The sequence below is a fragment of the Manis javanica genome, chromosome X (genome assembly GCF_040802235.1).
Source record: "Manis javanica isolate MJ-LG chromosome X, MJ_LKY, whole genome shotgun sequence".
Classification (NCBI taxonomy): Eukaryota; Metazoa; Chordata; class Mammalia; order Pholidota; family Manidae; genus Manis; species Manis javanica.
In genome coordinates this window covers 5,149,089-5,170,367 of record NC_133174.1, presented here as the reverse complement: position 1 = coordinate 5,170,367, position 21,279 = coordinate 5,149,089, and the positions used below count along the sequence as shown (strand labels likewise).

At 42.1% G+C, this 21,279-nt stretch overlaps 1 protein-coding gene and 1 long non-coding RNA gene across 10 annotated transcripts in view; one reads left to right on the top strand and one right to left on the bottom strand.

The window, feature by feature from the left end:
- Positions 1-21,279, bottom strand: part of TBL1X (transducin beta like 1 X-linked) — a 199,785-nt gene that overhangs the window by 41,722 nt on the left and 136,784 nt on the right. For 7 of the 9 annotated variants that reach the window (XR_012127440.1, XM_073227780.1, XM_073227778.1 and 4 more), the window contains 2 exons: positions 17,506-17,582; positions 17,356-17,393 (listed from right to left, as the gene is read on the bottom strand). The gene's annotated coding sequence lies outside the window, so the exon portion shown is untranslated. The remainder of the gene's footprint in view (positions 1-17,355; positions 17,394-17,505; positions 17,583-21,279) is intronic. The other 2 variants (XM_073227775.1, XM_073227777.1) reach the window with 1 other exon arrangement.
- Positions 8,421-21,279, top strand: part of LOC140847443 (uncharacterized) — a 32,978-nt gene continuing 20,119 nt past the window's right edge. Inside the window, exons 1-2 of the long non-coding RNA XR_012127441.1 lie at positions 8,421-12,917; positions 17,965-18,329. This is a non-coding gene — a long non-coding RNA (uncharacterized lncRNA). The remainder of the gene's footprint in view (positions 12,918-17,964; positions 18,330-21,279) is intronic.

Below are 21,279 nucleotides of genomic sequence, written 5' to 3'. Positions count from 1 at the left end.
TATCTACTGATAGACACTTAGGTTGCTTCCATTTCTTGGCTATTGTAAATAGTGCTGCGATAAACATAGGGGTGCATATGCTTTTTTCAAAGTGGGCTGCTGCATTCGTAGGGTAAATTCCTAGGAGTGGAATTCCAGGGTCAAATGGTATTTCTATTTTTAGTTTTTTGAGGAACCTCCATACTGCTTTCCAGAATGGTTCAACTAATTTACATTCTCACCAGCAGTGTAGGAGGGTTCCCCTTTCTCCACATCCTCGCCAGCATTTGTTGTTGTTTGTCTTTTGGATGGTGGTGATCCTTACTGGTGTGAGGTGATATCTCATTGTGGTTTTAATTTGCATTTCTCTGATGATTAACGATGTGGAGCATCTTTTCATGTTCCTGTTGGAAATCTGAATTTCTGCTTTGGAGAAGTGTCTGTTTAGATCCTGTGCCCATTTTTTTTTTTTTTTTGAGAGGGCATCTCTCATATTTATTGATCAAATCGTTGTTAACAACAATAAAATTCTGTATAGGGGAGTCAATGCTCAATGCACAATAATTAATCCATCTCAAGCCTAATTCTCATCAGTTTCCAATCTTCTGAAGCATAACGAACAAATTCTTACATGGTGAACAAATTTTTACATAGTGAATAAGTTCTTACATGGTGAACAGTACAAGGGCAGTCATCACAGAAACTTTCGGTTTTGATCACACATTATGAACTATAAACAATCAGGTCAAATATGAATATTCGTTTGATTTTTATACTTGATTTATATGTGGATCCCACATTTCTCCCTTTATTATTATTATTATTTATATTTTTAATAAAATGCTGAAGTGGTAGGTAGATACTGTGCCCATTTTTTTTTTGAGGGGGCATCTCTCATAGTTATTGATCAAATGGTTGTTAACAACAATAAAATTCTGTATAGGGGGGGTCAATGCTCAATGTACAATCATTAATCCATCTCAAGCCTAACTCTCGTCAGTCTCCAATCTTCTGAAGCATAACGAACAACTTCTTACATGGTGAACGAATTCTAACATAGTGAATAAATTCTTATATGGTGAAAAGTACAAGGGCATTCATCACAGAAACTTTCAGTTTTGATCACGCATGATGAACTATAAACAATCAGGTCAAATATGAATATTCATTTGATTTTTATACTTGATTTATATGTTGATCCCACATTTCTCCCTTTATTATTATTATTTTTTTTATTTTTAATAAAATGCTGAAGTGATAGGTAGATGCAAGATAAAGGTAGAAAACATAGTTTAGTGCTGTAAGAGGGCAAATGTAGATGATCAGGTGTGTGCCTATGGACTAAGTATTAATCCAGGCTAGACAAGGGCAGCAAAACATCCACGGATGCATAAGATTTCTCTCAAAGCAGGGGGGGTGAGGTTCTGAGCCTCACCTCTGTTGATCCCCAATTTCTCACCTGATGGCCCCCCTGCAACTGTGCCTGTCTTAGGTTGTTCCTCCCTTGAGGAATCTTACCCGTCTCTGGCTAACCAGTCATCTTCTGGGGCCATACAGGGAAATGTAAAGTTGGTAAGTGAGAGAGAAGCCATATTGTTTGAAAAGGTTAGCTTTTTATACTTCTTTGCAGATTTATGCCCTGTGGCTTCTATGCCCAGCACTTGTCTCGAGGTATCTTTACCACCTGGAGGAATTATGATACTCGGTAACTTCGATATGAGGCACGAATTCTATTTAAGGGTTGTAATTAGGAAGAAAGAAGAAAAGCTATAGAGGTAGCAGACGGAAGAAAACATGGGAGGATTGATTATTTCTTTGACATATCTTCTTGTAGAGTACCTTAAGTATGTATAGGTTTTAAACTACTAACTAATTTGCACACACATATTAACATAATAGGAATACGGTGACATAAACAAAGCAAATCTATAATTACCATCCATCTCCAGTGAAGCCAAGACAACCATTTAGGCACCCTAGGCATTTGTGAAAATTTGTCTATGATATGATGGATATTGTCCTACTGTACTTGAACAGTCTGAGAAAAATCAGACAAATTAAAGCAGCCCATTTCTGGGATCTGTTCACATCCCATATGTTCTTTTAACCATAGATAGTCTATAGTCATGAGATTTTGGAGTGCTACAACTTGCACCCCTCCCAACTCCTGGTTGAGTTCCAACAGTACAGATCCGGTCAAATTCGTTGTCTCACTGTATGCACATGCCAGCCTAGACATCTCCCTCCTCATTTCAATGGCAAGTCCAGGAGACGGTGGGCTGGACGCAGCCACAACCGCAGCATCGTCCGGATCCCTGTGGAGGCTTTTTGATGATCATCCCCCGGCACGAGTCCTCCAGAGAGTGCTGATGCCAGAAGCTCCTCCTCGTATCGTATCTTAGTTCATTTTCTGGGTATCCAAGCTAGGCCTTGATCCTCTGCATAGAAACAAACAGACCCTTTGCCCACGCTTTGACGTGCCCTCTATTATCACTGTGCAGAACTAACTCATTGGAGGTCAGCACAAAGGGACTGCTTTTTTTTTTTTTTTTTATTAAGAGAAAGGAATATTATCAGAAAAGAGTACCTCCATAGCTGATCATCTGACACCCTTTAAGTGATCAACATTAAGTATATTTAAAGCATGTGTTCATCTTTGATTTACCAATAGTTTTATCCTATCAAGGAGTAATCCCCCTTTTCTTTCTTTCTTTCTTCTTCTTTTTTTTTTAATCTTTAATCTACACTTACATGAAGAGTACTATGTTTACTATGCTCTCCCCTATATCAGGTCCCCCCTATCAACCACATTACTGTTACTGTCCATCAGCTTAGCAAAATGTTGTAGAATCCCTACTTGTCCTCTCTGTTGTGCAGCCCACCCTCTCCTTTCTCCCTCCCCCCCATGCATGCTAATCTTAATACCCCCCTTCTTCTCCCCCCCCCCATATCCCTCCCAGCCCACCCATCCTCCCCAGTTCCTTTCACTTTGGTACCTGTTAGTCCATTTTTGGGTTCTGTAATTCTGCTGCTGTTTTGTTCCTTCAGTTTTTCCTTTGTTCTTATACTCCTCAGATGAGTGAAATCATTTGATATTTCTCTTTCTCCGCTTGGCTTATTTCACTGAGCATAATACTCTCCAGCTCCATCCATGTTGCTGCAAATGGTTGGATTTTTCCACTTCTTATGGCTGAGTAGTATTCCATTGTGTATGTGTACCACATCTTCTTTCTCCATTCATCTACCGATGGACATTTAGGTTGCTTCCAATTCTTGGCTATTGTAAATAGTGCTGCGATAAACATAGGGGTGCATCTGTCTTTCTCAAACTTGATTGCTGCGTTCTTAGGGTAAATTCCTAGGAGTGGAATTCCTGGGTCAAATGGTAGGTCTGTTTTGAGCATTTTGATGAACCTCCAAACTGCTTTCCACAATGGTTGAACTAATTTACATTCCCACCAGCAGTGTAGGAGGGTTCCCCTTTCTCCACAGCCTCGCCAACATTTGTTGTTGTTTGTCTTTTGGATGGCAGCCATCCTTACTGGTGTGAGGTGATACCTCATTGCAGTTTTAATTTGCATTTCTCTGATAATTAGCGATGTGGAGCATCTTTTCATGTGTCTCTTGGCCATCTGTATTTCTTTTTTGGAGAACTGTCTGTTCAGTTCCTCTGCCCATTTTTTAATTGGGTTATTTGTTTTTTGTTTGTTGAGGCGTGTGAGCTCTTTATATATTCTGGACGTCAAGCCTTTATCGGATCTGTCATTTTCAAATATATTCTCCCATACTGTAGGGTTCCTTTTTGTTCTATTGATGGTGTCTTTCGCTGTACAGAAGCTTTTCAGCTTAATGTAGTCCCACTTGCTCATTTTTGCTGTTGTTTTCCTTGCCCGGGGAGATATGTTCAAGAAGAGGTCACTCATGTTTATGTCTAAGAGGTTTTTGCCTATGTTTTTTTTCCAAGAGTTTAATGGTTTCATGACTTACATTCAGGTCTTTGATCCATTTTGAGTTTACCTTTGTATATGGGGTTAGACAATGGTCCAGTTTCATTCTCCTACATGTAGCTGTCCAGTTTTGCCAACACCATCTGTTGAAGAGACTGTCATTTTGCCATTGTATGTCCTTAGCTCCTTTATCAAATATTAATTGACAATATTTGTTTGGGTTAATGTCTGGAGTCTCTAATCTGTTCCACTGGTCTGTGGCTCTGTTCTTGTGCCAGTACCAAATTGTCTTGATTACTATGGCTTTGTAGTAGAGCTTGAAGTTGGGGAGTGAGATCCCCCCTACTTTATTCTTCTTTTTCAGGATTGCTTTGGCTATTCGGGGTCCTTGGTGTTTCCATATGAATTTTTGAATTATTTGTTCCAATTCATTGAAGAATGTTGCTGGTAATTTGCGAGGGATTGCATCAAATCTGTATATTGCTTTGGGCAGGATGGCCATTTTGACGATATTAATTCTTCCTAGACATGAGCATGGGATGAGTTTCCATTTATTAGTGTCCCCTTTAATTTCTCTTAAGAGTGACTTGTAGTTTTCAGAGTATAAGTCTTTCACTTCTTTGGTTAGGTTTATTCCTAGGTATTTTATTCTTTTTGATGCAATGGTGAATGGAATTGTTTTCCTGATTTCTCTTTCTATTGATTCATTGTTAGTGTATAGGAAAGCTACAGATTTCTGTGTGTCAATTTTGTATCCTGCAACTTTGCTGTATTCCGATATCAGTTCTAGTAGTTTTGGAGTGGAGTCTTTAGGGTGTTTTATGTACAGATTCATATCATCTGCAAATAGTGACAGTTTAACTTCTTCTTTACCAATCTGGATTCCTTGTATTTTTTTGTTTTGTCTGATTGCCGTGGCTAGGACCTCCAGTACTACGTTAAATAACAGTGGGGAGAGTGGGCATCCCTGTCTGGTTCCCGATCTCAGAGGAAATGCTTTCAGCTTCTCGCTGTTCAGTATAATGCTGGCTGTGGGTTTATCATATATGGCCTTTATTATGTTGAGGTACTTCCCCTCTATTCCCATTTTGCTGAGAGTTTTTATCATGAATGGATGTTGAATTTTGTCAAATGCTTTTTCAGCATCTATGGAGATGATCATGTGGTTTTTGTCTTTCTTTTTGTTGATGTGGTGGATGATGTTGATGGATTTTCGAATGTTGTACCATCCTTGTATCCCTGGGATGAATCCCACTTGGTCGTGCTGTATGATCCTTTTGATACACTGTTGAATTCTGTTTGCTAATATTTTATTGAGTATTTTTGCATCTACATTCATCAGGGATATTGGTCTGTAATTTTCTTTTTTGGTGGGGTCTTTGCCTGGTTTTGGTATTAGGGTGATGTTGGCTTCATAGAATGAGATTGGGAGTATTCCCTCTTCTTCTATTTTGTGGAACACTTTAAGGAGAATGGGTATTATGTCTTCTCTGTGTGTCTGATAAAATTCCGAGGTAAATCCGTCCGGCCCCGGGGTTTTGTTCTTGGGTAGTTTTTTTATTACCGTTTCAATTTCTTTGCTCGTAATTGGTTTGTTTAACTTTTGTGTTTCTTCCTTGGTCAGTCTTGGGAGGTTGTATTTTTCTAGGAAGTTGTCCATTTCTTCTAGGTTTTCCAGCTTGCTGGCATATAGGTTTTCATAGTAGTCTTTACTAATTCTTTGTATTTCTGTGGAGTCTGTCGTGATTATTCCATTCTCATTTCTGATGCAGTTGATTTGTGTTGATTCTCTTTTTCTCTTAATAAGTTTGGCTAGAGGTTAATCTATTTTGTTTGTTTTCTCGAAGAACCAGCTCTTGGTTTCGTTGGTTTTTGCTATTGTTTTATTCTTCTCAATTTTGTTTATTTCTTCTCTGATCTTTATTATGTCCCTCCTTCTGCTGACTTTAGGCCTCATTTGTTCCTCTTTTTCCAGTTTCGATAATTGTGATGGTAGACTATTCATTTGGGATTGTTCTTCCTTCTTCAAGTGTGCCTGGATCGCTGTATACTTTCCTCTTAAGACTGCTTTCGCTGCATCCCACAGAAGGTGGGGCTTTGTGTTGTTGTTGTCATTTGTTTCTATATATTCCTTGATCTCTATTTTTGATTTGTTCATTGATGCATTGATTATTTAGAAGCATGTTGTTAAGCCTCCATGTGTTTGTGAGCCTTTTTGTTTTCTTTGTAGAATTTATTTCTACTTTTATACCTTTGTGGTCTGAAAAATTGGTTGGTAGAATTTCAATATTTTGGAATTTACTGAGGCTCTTTTTGTGAGCTAGTATGTGGTCTATTCTGGAGAATGTTCCATGTGCACTTGAGAAGAATGTATATCCTGTTGCTTTTGGGTGTAGAGTTCTATAGATGTCTATTAGGTCCATCTGTTCTAGTGTATTGTTCAGTGCCTGTGTGTCCTTACTTATTTTCTGCCCGGTGGATCTATCCTTTGGGGTGAGTGGTGTGTTGAAGTCTCCTAGAATGAATGCATTGCAGTCTATTTCCCTCTTTAGTTCTGTTAGTATTTGTTTCACATATGCTGGTGCTCCTGTATTGGGTGCATATATATTTAGAATGGTTATATCTTCTTGTTGGACTGAGCCCTTTATCATTATGTAGTATCCTTCTTTATCTCTTGTTACTTTCTTTGTTTTGAAGTCTATTTTGTCTGATATTAGTACTGCAACCCCTGCTTTCTTCTCACTGTTGTTTGCCTGAAATATGTTTTTCCATCCCTTGGCTTTTAGTCTATGCTTGTCTTTGGGTTTAAGGTGAGTTTCTTGTAAGCAGCATATGGATGGGTCTTGCTTTTTTATCCATTCTATTACTCTGTGTCTTTTGATTGGTGCATTAAGTCCATTTACATTTAGGGTGACTATTGAGAGATATGTACTTATTGCCATTGCAGGCTTTAGATTCGTGGTTACCAAAGGTTCAAGGTTAGCCTCTTTAGTATCTTACTGCCTAACTTAGCTCGCTTACTGAGCTGTTATATACACTGTCTGGAGATTCTTTTCTTCTCTCCCTTCTTATTCCTCCTCCTCCATTCTTCATATGTTGTGTGTTCTGTTCTGTGCTCTTTTTAGGGGTGCTCCCATCTAGAGCAGTCCCTGTAGGATGCCCTGTAGAGGTGGTTTGTGGGAAGCAAATTCCCTCAGCTTTTGCTTGTCTGGGAATTGTTTAATCCCGCCATCATATTTAAATGATAGTCGTGCTGGATACAGTATCCTTGGTTCAAGGCCCTTCTGTTTCATTGCATTAAGTATATCATGCCATTCTCTTCTGGCCTGTAGGGTTTCTGTCGAGAAGTCTGATGTTAGCCTGATGGGTTTTCCTTTATAGGTGACCTTTTTCTCTCTAGCTGCCTTTAAAACTCTTTCCTTGTCCTTGATCCTTGCCATTTTAATTACTATGTGTCTTGGTGTTGTCCTCCTTGGATCCTTTCTGTTGGGAGTTCTGTGTAATTCCATGGTCTGTTCGATTATTTCCTCCCCCAGTTTGGGGAAGTTTTCAGCAATTATTTCTTCAAAGAGACTTTCTATCCCTTTTCCTGTTTCTTCTTCTTCCGGTACCCCTATAATGCGAATATTATTCCTTTTGGTTTGGTCACATATTTCTCTTAGTGTTGTTTCATTCCTGGAGATCCTTTTATCTCTCTCTATGTCAGCTTCTATACGTTCCTGTTCTCTGGCTTCTATTCCTTCAATGGCCTCTTGCATCTTATCCATTCTGCTTATAAATCCTTCCAGGGATTGTTTCACTTCTGTGATCTCCTTCCTGACATCTGTGATCTCCCTCAGGACTTCATCCCATTGCTCTTGCAGTTTTCTCTGCATCTCATCGCATTGCTCTTGCAGTTTTCTCTGCATCTCATCCCATTGCTCTTGCATTTTTCTCTGCATCTCTGTCAGCATGTTCATGATTTTTATTTTGAATTCTTTTTCAGGAGGACTGGTTAGGTCTGTCTCCTTGTCAGGTGTTGTCTCTGTGATCTTTGTCTGCCTGTAGTTTTGCCTTTTCATGGTGATATAGTTTGCAGAGCTGGTACGAGTGACCGCTGGAAGAGCTTCCCTTCTTGTTGGTTTGTGGCCTTCCTCTCCTGGGAGATTAGCGACCTCTAGTGGCTTATGCTTGTCAGCTGTGCGCAGACAGGGCTTCTGCTACCTGCCCGTTTGCTATGGAGTTTATCTCCGCTGTTGCTGTGGGCTTGGCCTGGCTGGGGCTGCTCCTCCAAAGTGGTGGAGCCCTGTTGGAGGGGGAGCGGCCGGGAGGCTATTTTTCTCCATAACGGGCCTCTGTGCTCCCTGTTGCCCAGGGGGTTAGAGTGCCCAGAGATCCCCAGATTCCCTCCCTCTGGTCTAAGTGTCCTGTCCTGCCCCTTTAAGACTTCCAAAAAGCACTCTCCAAACCAAAACAACAGCAACAATGAGAGAGGGAACTGGAAAAAAAAAAAAAGGAAAAAACACGCTATTTTTTTTTTTCTCAGGCGCCAGTCCCAGGCACCCGCTCACTGGTCCTGCTGCCCTGCCTCCCTAGCACCAGGGTCCCTGTCCCTTCAAGGCTTCCAAAAAGCACCTGCCCACTGGTCCCTCAGGGAAAAACGCGCGATATTCTTTATCTTCAGGCACCGGTCCCAGGCACCCGCCCACCAGTCCCGCATGGAAAAACGTGCGATATTCTTTGTCCTCAGGTGCTGGTCCCAGGCACCCGCTCACCGGTCCTGCTGCTCTGCCTCCCTAGCACCAGGGTCCCTGTCCCTTTAAGGCTTCCAAAAAGCACTCGCCAAAAAAAAAAAAAACCGCTCCAGTTTCTTTCCACCCGCCGGGAGCCGGGGGGAGGGGTGCTCGGGTCCTGCCAGGCCGGGGCTTGAATCTTACCCCCTTCGCAAGGTGCTGGGTATTTGCATGTGTGGATGTGGTCTGGATGTTGTCCTGTGTCCTCTGGTCTCTATTTTAGAAGAGTTTTGTTTGTTGTATTTTCGTAGCTCTATGTGTTTTTGGGAGGAGATTTCCACTGCTCTACTCACGCCGCCATCTTGGCTCCGCCTCCCCTGTGCCCATTTTTTAACTGGATTATTTGCTTTTTGTTTGTTGAGGTGCATGAGCTCTTTATATATTTTGGCTGTCACCCCTTATCGTATCTGTCATTTATGAATATATTCTCCCATACTGTAGGATGCTTTTTTGTTCTATTGGTGGTGTCCTTTCTTGTACAGAAGCTTTTCAGCTTGATGCAGTCCCACTTGTTCATTTTTGCTTTTGTTTCCCTTGCCCGGGGAGATGTGTTCATGAAGAAGTCGTTCATTGTTATGTCCAAGAGATTTTTACCTATGTTTTTTTCTAAAAGTTTTATGGTTTTGTAACTTACATTCAGGTCTTCGATCCATTTCGAATTTACTTTTGTGTATGCGGTTAGACAGTCACCCAGTTTCATTCTCTTACATGTAGCTGTCCAGTTTTGCCAACACCATCTGTTGAAGAGACTGTCATTTTGCCATTGTATGGCCATGGCTCCTTTATCGTATATTAATTGGCCATATATGTTTGGGTTCATGTCTGGAGTCTCTAATCTGTTCCACGGGTCTGTGGCTCTGTTCTTGTGCCAGTACCAAATTGTCTTGATTACTATGGCTTTGTAGTAGAGCTTGAAGTTGGGGAGCGAGATCCCCCCCACTTTGTTCTTCCTTCTCAGGATTTCTTTGACTATTCAGGGTCTTTGGTGTTTCCATATGAATTTTAGAACTATTTGTTCCAATTCGTTGAAGAATGTTGCTGTTAATTGGATAGGGATTGCATCAAATCTATATATTGCTTTGGGCAGGATGGCCATTTTGATGATATTAATTCTTCCTAGCCAAGAGCAGGGGATGAGTTTCCATTTGTTAGTGACCTCTTTAATTTCTCTTAAGAGTGTCTTGTAGTTTTCAGGGTATAGGTCTTTCACTTCCTTGGTTAGGTTTATTCCTAGGTATTTTATTCTTTTTGATGCAATTGTGAATGGAATTGTTTTCCTGATTTCTCTTTCTGCTAGTTCATCGTTAGTGTACAGGAAAGCAACAGATTTCTGTGTATTAATACTGTATCCTGCAACTTTGCTGAATTCCGATATTAGTTCTAGTAGTTTTGCAGTGGAGTCTTTAGGGTTTTTTATGTACAATATCATGTCATATGCAAATAGTGACAGTTTGACTTCTTCTTTACCAATCTGGATTCCTTGTGTTTCTTTGTTTTGTCTGATTGCTGTGGCTAGGACCTCCAGTACCACGTTGAATAACAGTGGGGATAGTGGGCATCCCTGTCTTGTTCTTGATCTTAGGTGAAAAGCTTTCAGCTTCTTGCTGTTAAGTATGATTTTTCAGGCATTTTTGTTGGTGGCAAAACTTCTAGCATTAAATGAAGAAGTTTTTATTTCTTTAGAGAAAAAGACCAAACGGATAAAGATTCAGACCTTTGAAATGGGAGCTCAGGTACAGCACATGCAAAACGTGATGATTTATCTGCCTTGAGGCATGGTGGGATCACAATACTAGCATGGCTCTCACTCCTGCAGAGAACTTCCAGTTGTCATTATCTGAGTCATGTATTATTTCCAACGCACCCTTCTTAGGAAAGGAGCTCTGTGAGAAGAAAGGGAAGCCCTTGCACTGGACAGCTCATTGCCTGCACAGTGTATGGGCGTACGGGGGCCCTGCTCTAGTATTTGCCAAAATCCTGCTGCAGATGAAAATAAAACATTGGCATTGCTCTAGTTTTTTCATGCTTTATGAATATGATGTATGAGGAAAAAAACAGAAAACATCACCGAGTACCCACTTGTCCAAGGAGTGTTGGCAATAGCAAGGATTTAACAAATTTACACACACACACACACACACACTCCTCGCCTTTAAGCTGCTTAGTAAGACATCCACACAAATAACAAAACACTCCAATAGGTAACTCCCCACATATGCCCCAAGGAACTATGAGGGGTGGCAGAGTTCCAAGGAAGGCCAGTTCATGGAAGAGAGGGAAGCTTTAGAAGAGGGAGAAGGTCACTTCCTAACTGATGGAGACAAGATTCAGGGGGAAGAGTGAGGCCAGAGAGCTCTAGAGGAGCTGTGTGTGTATAAGTCTGTGTGGGGGCTACTGTAGAAAACTGGTTCTGACCTTTAATGATGTACCCGATGCTCCCCTGGGCCCAGGGCTGGAAGGCTGCCCTTGTAATAAGGTCCAAAGTGAAATGCCATCACCATCACCATCACTGTCTCCTTCGTGGGGGTATGTCAGCCTGCAGCCTCTACAGTGTGAGAGGAACGATTTATGGGCACATGATGTGGAACATGACATGCCTGTGCTGGCTGTTATCAGCTTAGGGGGAGATGTGGGATTCCGGGGTCTGGTGGCTGGAAGCCAGGCAGCCTGATCCCCAATCACATCTCCATCCCCTTCCAGCTCTGGATCAGAGGGACACTATGTGACTCAGTCCTCGCCTCTCAGACCAAGGACAGCCACAGTCCCACACTGGGAGCACGGCTGTGGTGTTGACATCAATTCTCATCCAGCCTAGGCACCCGGCCAGAGAAGGCCTGCCCTCAGCCCACCACACAGAGCAGCTGGCCAGCCAGTCCTGAACCTGCAGGTGCCGCTTAAAAAGCGCAGCAAAGAAGGCGCTGCCTGGAGGCGGTATCCAGAACAGCATGGTTCTGGCTCAAGTTCCGGGCTCTGCCACTGGTGGCTGCAACCTGCCTGGGTTGAGTGGAAGTGAGAGCTTTTGCAGCAGAGGGGTTCCTTCTTGGCCTGAACAGCAGGAGAAAGCAAGCAAATGTGTTCTTAATCAGTCCCACCGGTGTCTATTTTCTTGCCTGACCGGGTTGTGATTGGAGACCCTTCAATTAGGCCACTCTGAGGTCTCTGGAGTTGTGATCCTGCAGAATGGTTAGACCTGCCCCCACAGCGCCGGCCCCCCACCCTCCACTGTCTAAGGGGCAGCAGGGAGCGTGAGTGGCCAGCATCTGGCAGTGGCCCTGCTGAAGGTAAACACTCCAACTTACATCATAATTTGGGGTGAAAGCCGTCAAGAAGCTGAAGGGAAAATTATTTATAGGATTTCTTTTCACTATTTAATATCAGGGTGGCAAAAGCTTCGATTAATCCGTCCCTTCACAAAATAGTTGAAGACTTGGTCCCAAGACAAATGTCTGAGGGTCTTATTTTAGTTCACAGTTTCAGTATTTAATGTGCTGTCATTGTCTGGGAAGGGAAACAAATGTCCCTCAACAGCAGAATCTTACTGCTATTTAATTACCTCAAGAGACACAAGAGCTCTCTATAGAGATGGAGACCACAGAGACCTCCACAGCACAGGCTGGTGGTACTGACAGAGAACGCCACTGAGTTTCCTGCCCGTCTGCTCACAGGGAGCTAAGCTCCCACTGATTAAAGGGAGGGAAACACGGTGCAAACCTGACACCATTTGAGGGTGGTATTTTCTTTCCACAATCTGCCCCAATATGAAATACTCTCCTAAAATCGTTTAAATCAGCCCTTGTTTCTCCAGGGACGGAAGCAAGTTTGTGTCATTTCTTGTTTCTGCTCGGAGCCTGCTGGTGTTGACTCTGGAAGAACCTTCAGGACAAAGCTCAGGTCCTTGGCATTTGTTTCCAGGCAGACTGAGGACCAAGAGCCAGAGCAGCTGGGCGATCTGCTTGGAATTACGTCAGCATGAAAAGGCACTTGGCTCTGTGCTTCTCCAGGATGTGAACAAATTCTCTGCCAGCCTGAAAACAGCAGGGCTTACGCCCCCAGCCTCTTTCTCCAGAATGCTTCTCTTCTTCCAACATGAGCTGAGTTCATTTTTATTTCACCATCAGTGGTCAATTCAAGATGAAAACTTTAATGCATGCATTAACACCAACGTAGCCTCCTCTTCTACCAACTGGCTGGGGACCTGCTTACTTTGGAGGTGAAACAGGTTCGTTTCTCTAAGTTTGCCTATCTCTTTCTCCTATGCAATTAAGCCAGTATGTGCCTGCTGAAACATGTTGTCCAATGACAGAATGATTAAATAAATTACAGCATCTATAGTTTGACTCCAACTGTAGGAAAATACACACACAGGAAAGGCTGGAACTGAAATTCATGAAAATAGTAACAGTGGTTTCATCTCGATTGCTATCTTCCACAGACTTACATCTTCGTTCTTGAATGACTTTGTGTGTATTAGTCTATGGTAAGAAAAAAAATTCACTTCAATGATAAGGTTTTTCACTAAATATTACAGTTATATTTATTTACTTGGAGTGAAACAGTCCAAAATATAAGTACAATCAAATAACTATTATTTTATTAGGAGAGTCCTCACAGCACAACCCCCATTTAAATATGGGAATAAACCAGCAGGCAAACATGCAGACCTTAATGGAATTAACTGGGGAAAATATTCACGATATAGAGATATGTGAAAGAAGCAGGTTTCAAGATGGCATGTGCACGATGCTCCATTTTGCTTTGTAAACACAGACCCACACTCACACCCACAGAAACGGAAGATGCCCCCCAATTTGTCTTACACCTGACTCCAGGGATAGGATCGTGCTGCACATGTATCTGCATGTGTGGGTGTGTGCTTTTCTGTATTTGCCCCTATGAACACGAACTGTTTTCATATTCATTAAAATATAATTAAAACCTGGCAATGTCTTCAGAAATCATCAGTGTGAGAGCAACTCAGCACTTCTAAAAAGGAAATGAGGCAGAGAGAAGAGTGTCTTTTGTTAGTAAAATAATGCTGCTCTTCACAGAGTAACAACAACTCCAGGGTAAGGCTTTCAGAAAGGGTCCTTTCTGTGCCGCACTTCTGGGTTAATTAATGGCTGGATGAGGCCTTCATCCAAAGCCCACGTGCACCTCACTGGGAGATGCTGACGTGGCAGGAAAGGAGACCAGCCCTGGAGTTAACACCAAAACACTCCGTGCTCCTCCCAAGGCCTCCCAAGTGGCCATGGGGCCTCTTTCCAACGCTCTGTACTTGTCACCCTAAGCCCTCTGCACATCTCAGCCTGCCCACAAGGCAGACTCAGAAACAAGCCTTCCTCATAATGCTGAAACTAGTAACAGCAAAACACTGCTTAGAGGTCTCCACCACCAGTCAGACGATGGACATTAAGACAAACAGCACAATTTTTCTTTAACATTTCTTCTCCCCTCTACATAGTGAAATGCAAATTCACATTCCCAAGGTTTCAAAGCAGATTGTCTTGGGAGACTGTGACAGCTATTGCATGCACATACCAGTAATTTTCTAATGACTTTGGTCTTTAGGCTAACGCTTCCATTTAGTTTGTAAGTTAATTTACAGTTTTAATTATCTCTAAGACCGAGAGGCTGGAAACAGACTCTCCATAATGAGCACTAGGCCTTCAAACAAATTTCAGGAAAGTACACGGGTTGGCCACGAAGCCTCTAAAACACTGTGATTTGTACCCACATATGCAGGATTTATTTTGACCTTGATGGTTCTCTTTCCTTAGGTTGTTGAGTCATAAGCGAGGTCATATACTCGTTTCTCACATATAATGTGGTCTCTGAAGAATCCACCCAGTGGCTTTCTCTGTAGATAAAAAGGGAGGCAATGCCTCATGCACTGAGGCAGCTTGGATCTCAGAAGTCTTGGTGTTCCAGCATTTTTTGATGTGTCAATTTAAATGAATGACAACACAAAAATATAAAGACAAGCACTCCAAGCACTGTGAGCCAAACTATTGGATGAGACTCTAACATCCTCATGTTTATGTCAGCAAACATAGGAATAGCATTTACTAACCAAATGGTCAGCAGATTAAATTTCCATGGCCCCAACACTGATAGGATTTAAAATATAAAATCAAATACCGACAACAGCAGTGAGTCGGGTTTGTCAGTCAGGGTACCACGGACCTTTGGGGCCCTATAAATCTTCCCTGTGATGCTGCCCTGGGCACTGGAGGGGGCCGAGCAGCACACTCCGGCCCCACCCACTAGATGCCAGGGGCATCTCCCCGAGAACCCCCAAGTTAGGGTGGTTTCCTAGGTCCAGAGCCACCCTCTGTACATGCAGGAAGGCCCTCAGGTCCCCGAGCCTTGCCTCCCTGACCATCTGCAGTGCCTGCAGTAAGCACCCACAACTTGGATCCTGTCTTAGCCAAACCACAGGCCTCACACAGCTGCCCTTCCAGGGGTCCTCCACCTCAGAAGGCAAAGTCAGAAAAGGCAGCAACAGACCACCCGGTCGGCACACTGCGGCCTCCAGGCTAACCCCCACCTGCGGCTTCCTTTGGTAAAGCCTGTGAGCTACAAAGGCTTTTTACATTTTTAAATGGCTGAAAAGAAAATCAAAAGAATCCAATTTTGTGACCCATGAAATTGATACACCATTCAGATTTTCAGTGTCCATAAATAAAGTTTTATTGGCACTTAGCCATGTTCGGTTCATTCACTGTAGGATCCACAGCTGCTTTCACACCAGAAGAGCAGAGGTGAGGGATTTCAACAGACAACACCTGGCCCACAAAGTGTAAGCTACTTACTCACTCTCTGGGCCTTGACAGAGAACATAAGCTTCCCAACACCCCCAATCCCCTGCTCTCTGTTTTCTCAACTCTGGTGAAGATTTTCCCATCTCTACATGAGGGAACAATGGCCTTGTCCCTTCCCGGCTTGAAAGCTTCCTGCCTGGTAACTACAATGTGGACGCTCCCTGTGAACACACTAACTACTTTAAAATTGACAGTCAAGAAAATACCACCGCCACGGTCTGCTGGGAATGGCTTCCAAAGGAGGGGACGTGTTGAAACTGGTAGGTCTAGGGGAAGCAGGTATTAGCCCTCGCTTTCCGATGCACAGAGCCCAATACTGAGGGGAGAGGGCACGTGCTTTCCCGATGACTACGGGTGTTACTGACGATGAGCCAGAGATGCTGTGGTAGGTAACTACCAGAGTGCGATTTCCCACCATGATCCCAAACGACCTTGTTACATGTCCAAGCTGCATAATGAGTTATCAAAGGCTACAGAAAAATCCAAAGTCCCCTATCTATAAAGCTAAACTCCAATGCCTCACAGAGCAGGACGCAATTCAATTCAATGGAGGCTGATGTTTCCTCAGTACTGAATTAATGCCCACTCAAAACACTGAGCAACCGATCTCCTCTTCTATCTTCCCTCTAACACTTGGAATACGGTCCTACAGCATTTTGAAAAATACTGACTGATGGCACGCAGCCACTCTAGAAAAGTCTGATGGTTCTTCAAAGTGTTAAACAGAATTACCATTTGACCTAGCAATTCTACTCCAGGTATATACCCAAGAGAAATGAAGATGCACATCTGCACAAAAATGTTCAGTGCAGCATTACTCATAACAACCAAAAGGCAGATACACCCAAATGTCCATCAATTGATGACTGGATAAAAAAAAGGTGGCATATCCATACAATGGAATGTAAGTCAGCCATAAAAAAAAAAGATTCATGCTAAACATGGCTGAACCTTGAAGGCACGCTAGGTTAAAGCCATTCATGAACTCAACTTCATTAACATTTTATAAATTTTTGTTTTTATTAACGACACTTCAAATGTTTAAGTAAACTATTAAAGTCTTCTACATGCTTACTTTGTGAAAACAATCTTTGTGTATTTGCTTAAAAAAAAAAAACCTCAGTAAGATCCTAGTTTAGTTAAATTTAGGTCTATCATTTTAGTTCTGTTTGGTTCTTTTAAAACAATGAAGCAAAAATCTTCCCTAAATTTCCATCTGTATGTTTTTAATATTACAAAAGTTCTGTATTTTTTTCTCAAAAACAAAACAAAACAAAACAAAAAGGAAATACTAAAATAAAAGACTAAAATCCCATCTACCAAAAGGCAATGTTACAGAACTTATTCTTGGTGGCAGGGGGCTGTCCATCTGTTTTAGTTTGGGATGTGGGCTCCAACGCCTACGTACCCATTGATTGTTTGGTTTGCTCTTCTGGGTACCTTACTCATCTCACTAGACAGATGAAGAGTAATCTATGTATTTTTCTAATAACTTTCAAGGTTAACTACCAAATCAATCTGCAAAGAGATACGAATCATATTAAGAAACCAACAGAGCACAGAATTATGATAGGAAACCAAATAAAATCTATACTCATGTACCCAATTATAATTAATCTTTCAGCTTAATTTTAACTCACAATTGAAGAGTGACTTGATTTTAGTTGAAAAGAGGGATTGATTTTAGAAGGAGGCATCCTCTCCCGGTAAGACCCAGAAAAGTTTGCAATAGCTGGTTCAGAAGCCAAAACTCTTAGAAGGCAATAAAAGGCCGATTCATCATGTAGAGTTGACTATATATAGCCCATAATGATTTAAAGAAGCTGTATCTATTACCTTCAGTTTCAGCAAGGAGAAAGGCCTACAACTTCCTCCTGAAAAAACATTTTAAAACAGAACATGTTCAGTTTTGGCAAAACACAGTTCTTCTCAAACAGATCTCGGTAGAAGGACAAAGATCCAGGGATGGGGCAGTAGGGGTCTTACCTTTATAGTGACTTCATGTGTGGACCTTTGGACCAGTCAGCATCCGACCATACAGACTGCCAAGTGTCTGCCAAGACCTGATGGGGTGAGAAACAGGGACATTTGAACATAAACAAACAACCACTTTAAAATTCCTCGGGAATTATTCCTGCTAACCTCTCTTCCAATCGATGTTTTCTCTTTATAATCAATGACATTGTTTTCTCTTTCATCCCAACTGAAACTTAACACATTTTACTGTTTCATAATTTCCATCTTAAACTTTAACCCACACTATGTACTTTCACGTGCAAAGTGAAAAAAGGAGCAATTAAAATGGCCAGTTGGCATTACTATATGTGTAGAAATTCTGCAAGGGAAGACTCTTAAAGTAAATACATTTAATTTTACCTCACATATTGCTGCTACTATCATTTAATGATAATTAACGCCCATTTGAAATATCTTTCTTCGCCTTAGGGGCTGTATCAGAGGCAGCCGCTGAATCCAGCTGTACACACCCTTCACAAACTTTCTGCCCATCGCTGGAGCTGACATTGTCGATGATCGTGGCATGCACGTTTGTGTGTATATACTTACTATACACCCACTCTCTAATGTTGTGCTCATAAAAACAGAGCAACATTAGAACCTTTTTTTCCTCCTCTGGCTTCCCTAAAATAAAGCAGAAGAAAGGCACTGATGAATGTTTCCATCCATTTCCATCTCACAGAGGTGCCGTCATTTGCACTGATTTCTAAAGAAGCCAGACTTCCAGCCGCTGAGCTCATCCTCTACATCAGAAACTTGTTGCTATTTTCCAGTCCGTGTAAAATAAACATGAAGTAAGTCAATTAGCATTTACTTAATGATATTTACCTTCTTGATAAAATTTCTTTGGCTGGGAATGATACAACCTCCTGCAGTTTAAATTATCTACTATCATTGACAAGCTCAAGAATGAAGAAATTAAATGCCACCATTTTCTCTAAATTCTTGTTCAGCAGTCTTAAGTGATAATAAAAAGGTGCCGGGTTTAATGTGATTCAAACCCACAAGCGAAGCTATGAATGAAGGTTTACTTATTAGTGAATTTATATAGAATCTCATGAAATGTTTTAAGGAAATTGAAGTAAATTATTCCCAAGTCATGTTTATAGTTACAATCTTCGAAGAAAGGATAGCAAAAAGATTCCACACGCAGGTTCATACGCATTACACTACATTTTTAAAAAACACCAAAAGGATATGTAAGATGAATAACCTGGGCAACTACAAAAAAAAAGAATCTGCCGGTAAAGAAAAATAATGACACAAAATTCCTGTACAACTCTTTGAATAGAAATTAAAGGGCAGCAGCAGGGTCAAATAAACATAATGGAATACTGATTTGCTTATAAAACTTAAAAAATTTCATTATGAAGAGCACATTTCTGTTTTCAGGACTGGGTTGTAAATTACCAGGCAGAAAAATAAACAGCCTTCTGATGAAATTGCTAAATGCCATATACAGTCTCAAAATATGAGCATATGTCACTACAATGAGCCCCAAACTGCTTGGAAATTAAGACACTAAAATCCATAATAATTCAACATGTAACTAATATATAAATAACTCTTATTACAAGCTGTTCAGAAATGAGCTTTAGAATCAAATTCTTATTCTTTGGGCCAATGCAGATGGTAACTCACAAACTAGAGTCCTGGAATTAAGATTATCTTTTATATATGTTGTTAAACTTGGTAAGTGTAATTAATATCATCTGTGCGTGATAAATGCACAAAAAGGGGGAAATATGACTTGAGTTAATGATGTTCTGGTTATGCAACATGTCAACATTAATTGGTTTATTACTAGAAACCAGCAATTAAAATGAGAACTTTCATTGCTGGTTTTGACATTACTGGTACCCAAGTAGAACCACTATCAATAAACAGTGCTGGCAAAAAGTTCACGTATCCCAAAATATTTGGTGCGAAATGCAAATGATTTTAACAAATGCAATACATTCTTTATTCTCAAAGATTAGAAATAGAAAAAGGACTCTAAATTTTCTGGTTGCTCTCTCTCTGCATGGCAGGCATAGACATAGACTACCAGTCCTTCCATGTAGGAGGCACAAAGCCCTTAGGGCATTCAGTGTTGTACGGCTGCCCTCTCTGTCAAGTCCCAAAACAATTCTTCCACTCCAAAAGGAATCCTGGTACGCCTTCAGCAGCTCATCCATCCATCAGTCGAAAGCATTTGGCTCATGATCTTAGGGCTGTTGTGAGCAGTGCTGCTGTGTACATCCGTGGACAAGCATGCGTTTGCACCTCTTTTCCATCTCGTGGGGGGACTACCTTTCTCCTCCTTTGCTGAAGCCTCCCCTTCTAAGACTGCAAGGTGGAAACAGGGCAGGCGGAGAAGGCCAAGCTGCAGCGGGGCCTTCCGAGTCTGGGATCTGGGAACACAGGGACCTGGGGACAGGAGCTACGGTCCAGGTCTGCAGGCAGGCGGTCTGTGCGGGACGGAGCCAGGGAGCCAGCCAGGCAAAGAGCTACACCTGGCGGGTGACCGAAGCCGGTGCTCTGTGCAGCATGCACAAGATGAAGAGTGCGCCGTTTCCGTGCTGGGAGCACACCAAACCACTCCGGATACTCCTCGAAATGGAGCAGGCCACCGGAGAAACTGGAGTTTTGTGTTGTTTTGTTCTGCCTTTGGCCCTGGTTTTCATTCTAACCACACACACCCCTCCACCCTGGACCAGTTTAGCACCAGTTCCGAGTTTGGATTTGTCCACACTTCTGGCCAGGTTCATCAGGACCACCTGCACTGACGCTGGCTGCCCACACACCTTCTCACGCTGCAATCTGACCACAACCCGCGTACGTGATCCCTAACGACAGCATGCAGTTAGCATCGTGTGCCCATGCTTTAACACAGCGGTTCTCATGGGGATGACTGCCCTCCGCCCCAGGGGCTTCTAGGCAATGTCTGGAGAATTTCTGGCTGTCACAACGGGAAGAGGGGGACGCCACTGGCACTGTGAGTTGATGCCAGCAAACATCCTATACAACTCACAGGACAGCCTCCCCACAAGACTGACCTGCTCCAAAATGCCAAAACGTCAAGGCTCATGATCTTAGGGCTGTTGTGAGCAGTGCTGCTGTGTACATCCGTGGACAAGCATGCGTTTGCACCTCTTTTCCATCTCGTGGGGGGACTACCTTTCTCCTCCTTTGCTGAAGCCTGAGAAACTTGATTTTCATAGAACAGATTTCAGAATCACTAAGTTCATCTCGTCATACCTCTGCCTGATTTTTATTGTGACAGATCAGATGGTGAAATAAGCCTGGCACACAGTCTTAGATTCAGCAAAAACCATCTCGGGAATATTTTCATAGACTGTCATAATGCTTCCTTCATGGTCGCCCAGCTTATACAACAGAAAAAATAGTTCATATGGATCACTAAGCCAAAGTGATAAACATAGTTTTTTAATTAAAGTATCCTTGATACACAATCTTATGATGGTTTCACATGAGCAACATTGTGGTATCAATATTCGCCCATATTATCAAGTCCTTAGCCGCCCTACTGCAGTCACTGTCCATCAGCTCGGTAAGATGCTACAGTCATTGTCTTCTCTGTGCTGTACTGCCTTCCCCGTGACCTACCTCTATTGTGAGTGGGAATTATAGTGCCCCTTAATCCCTTTCTCCCTCCCTCCCCACCCCTCCCCTTTGGTAACCACTAATCCCTTCTCAGAGTCTGTGAATCCACTGCTATTTGATAAACATACATTTTTACTG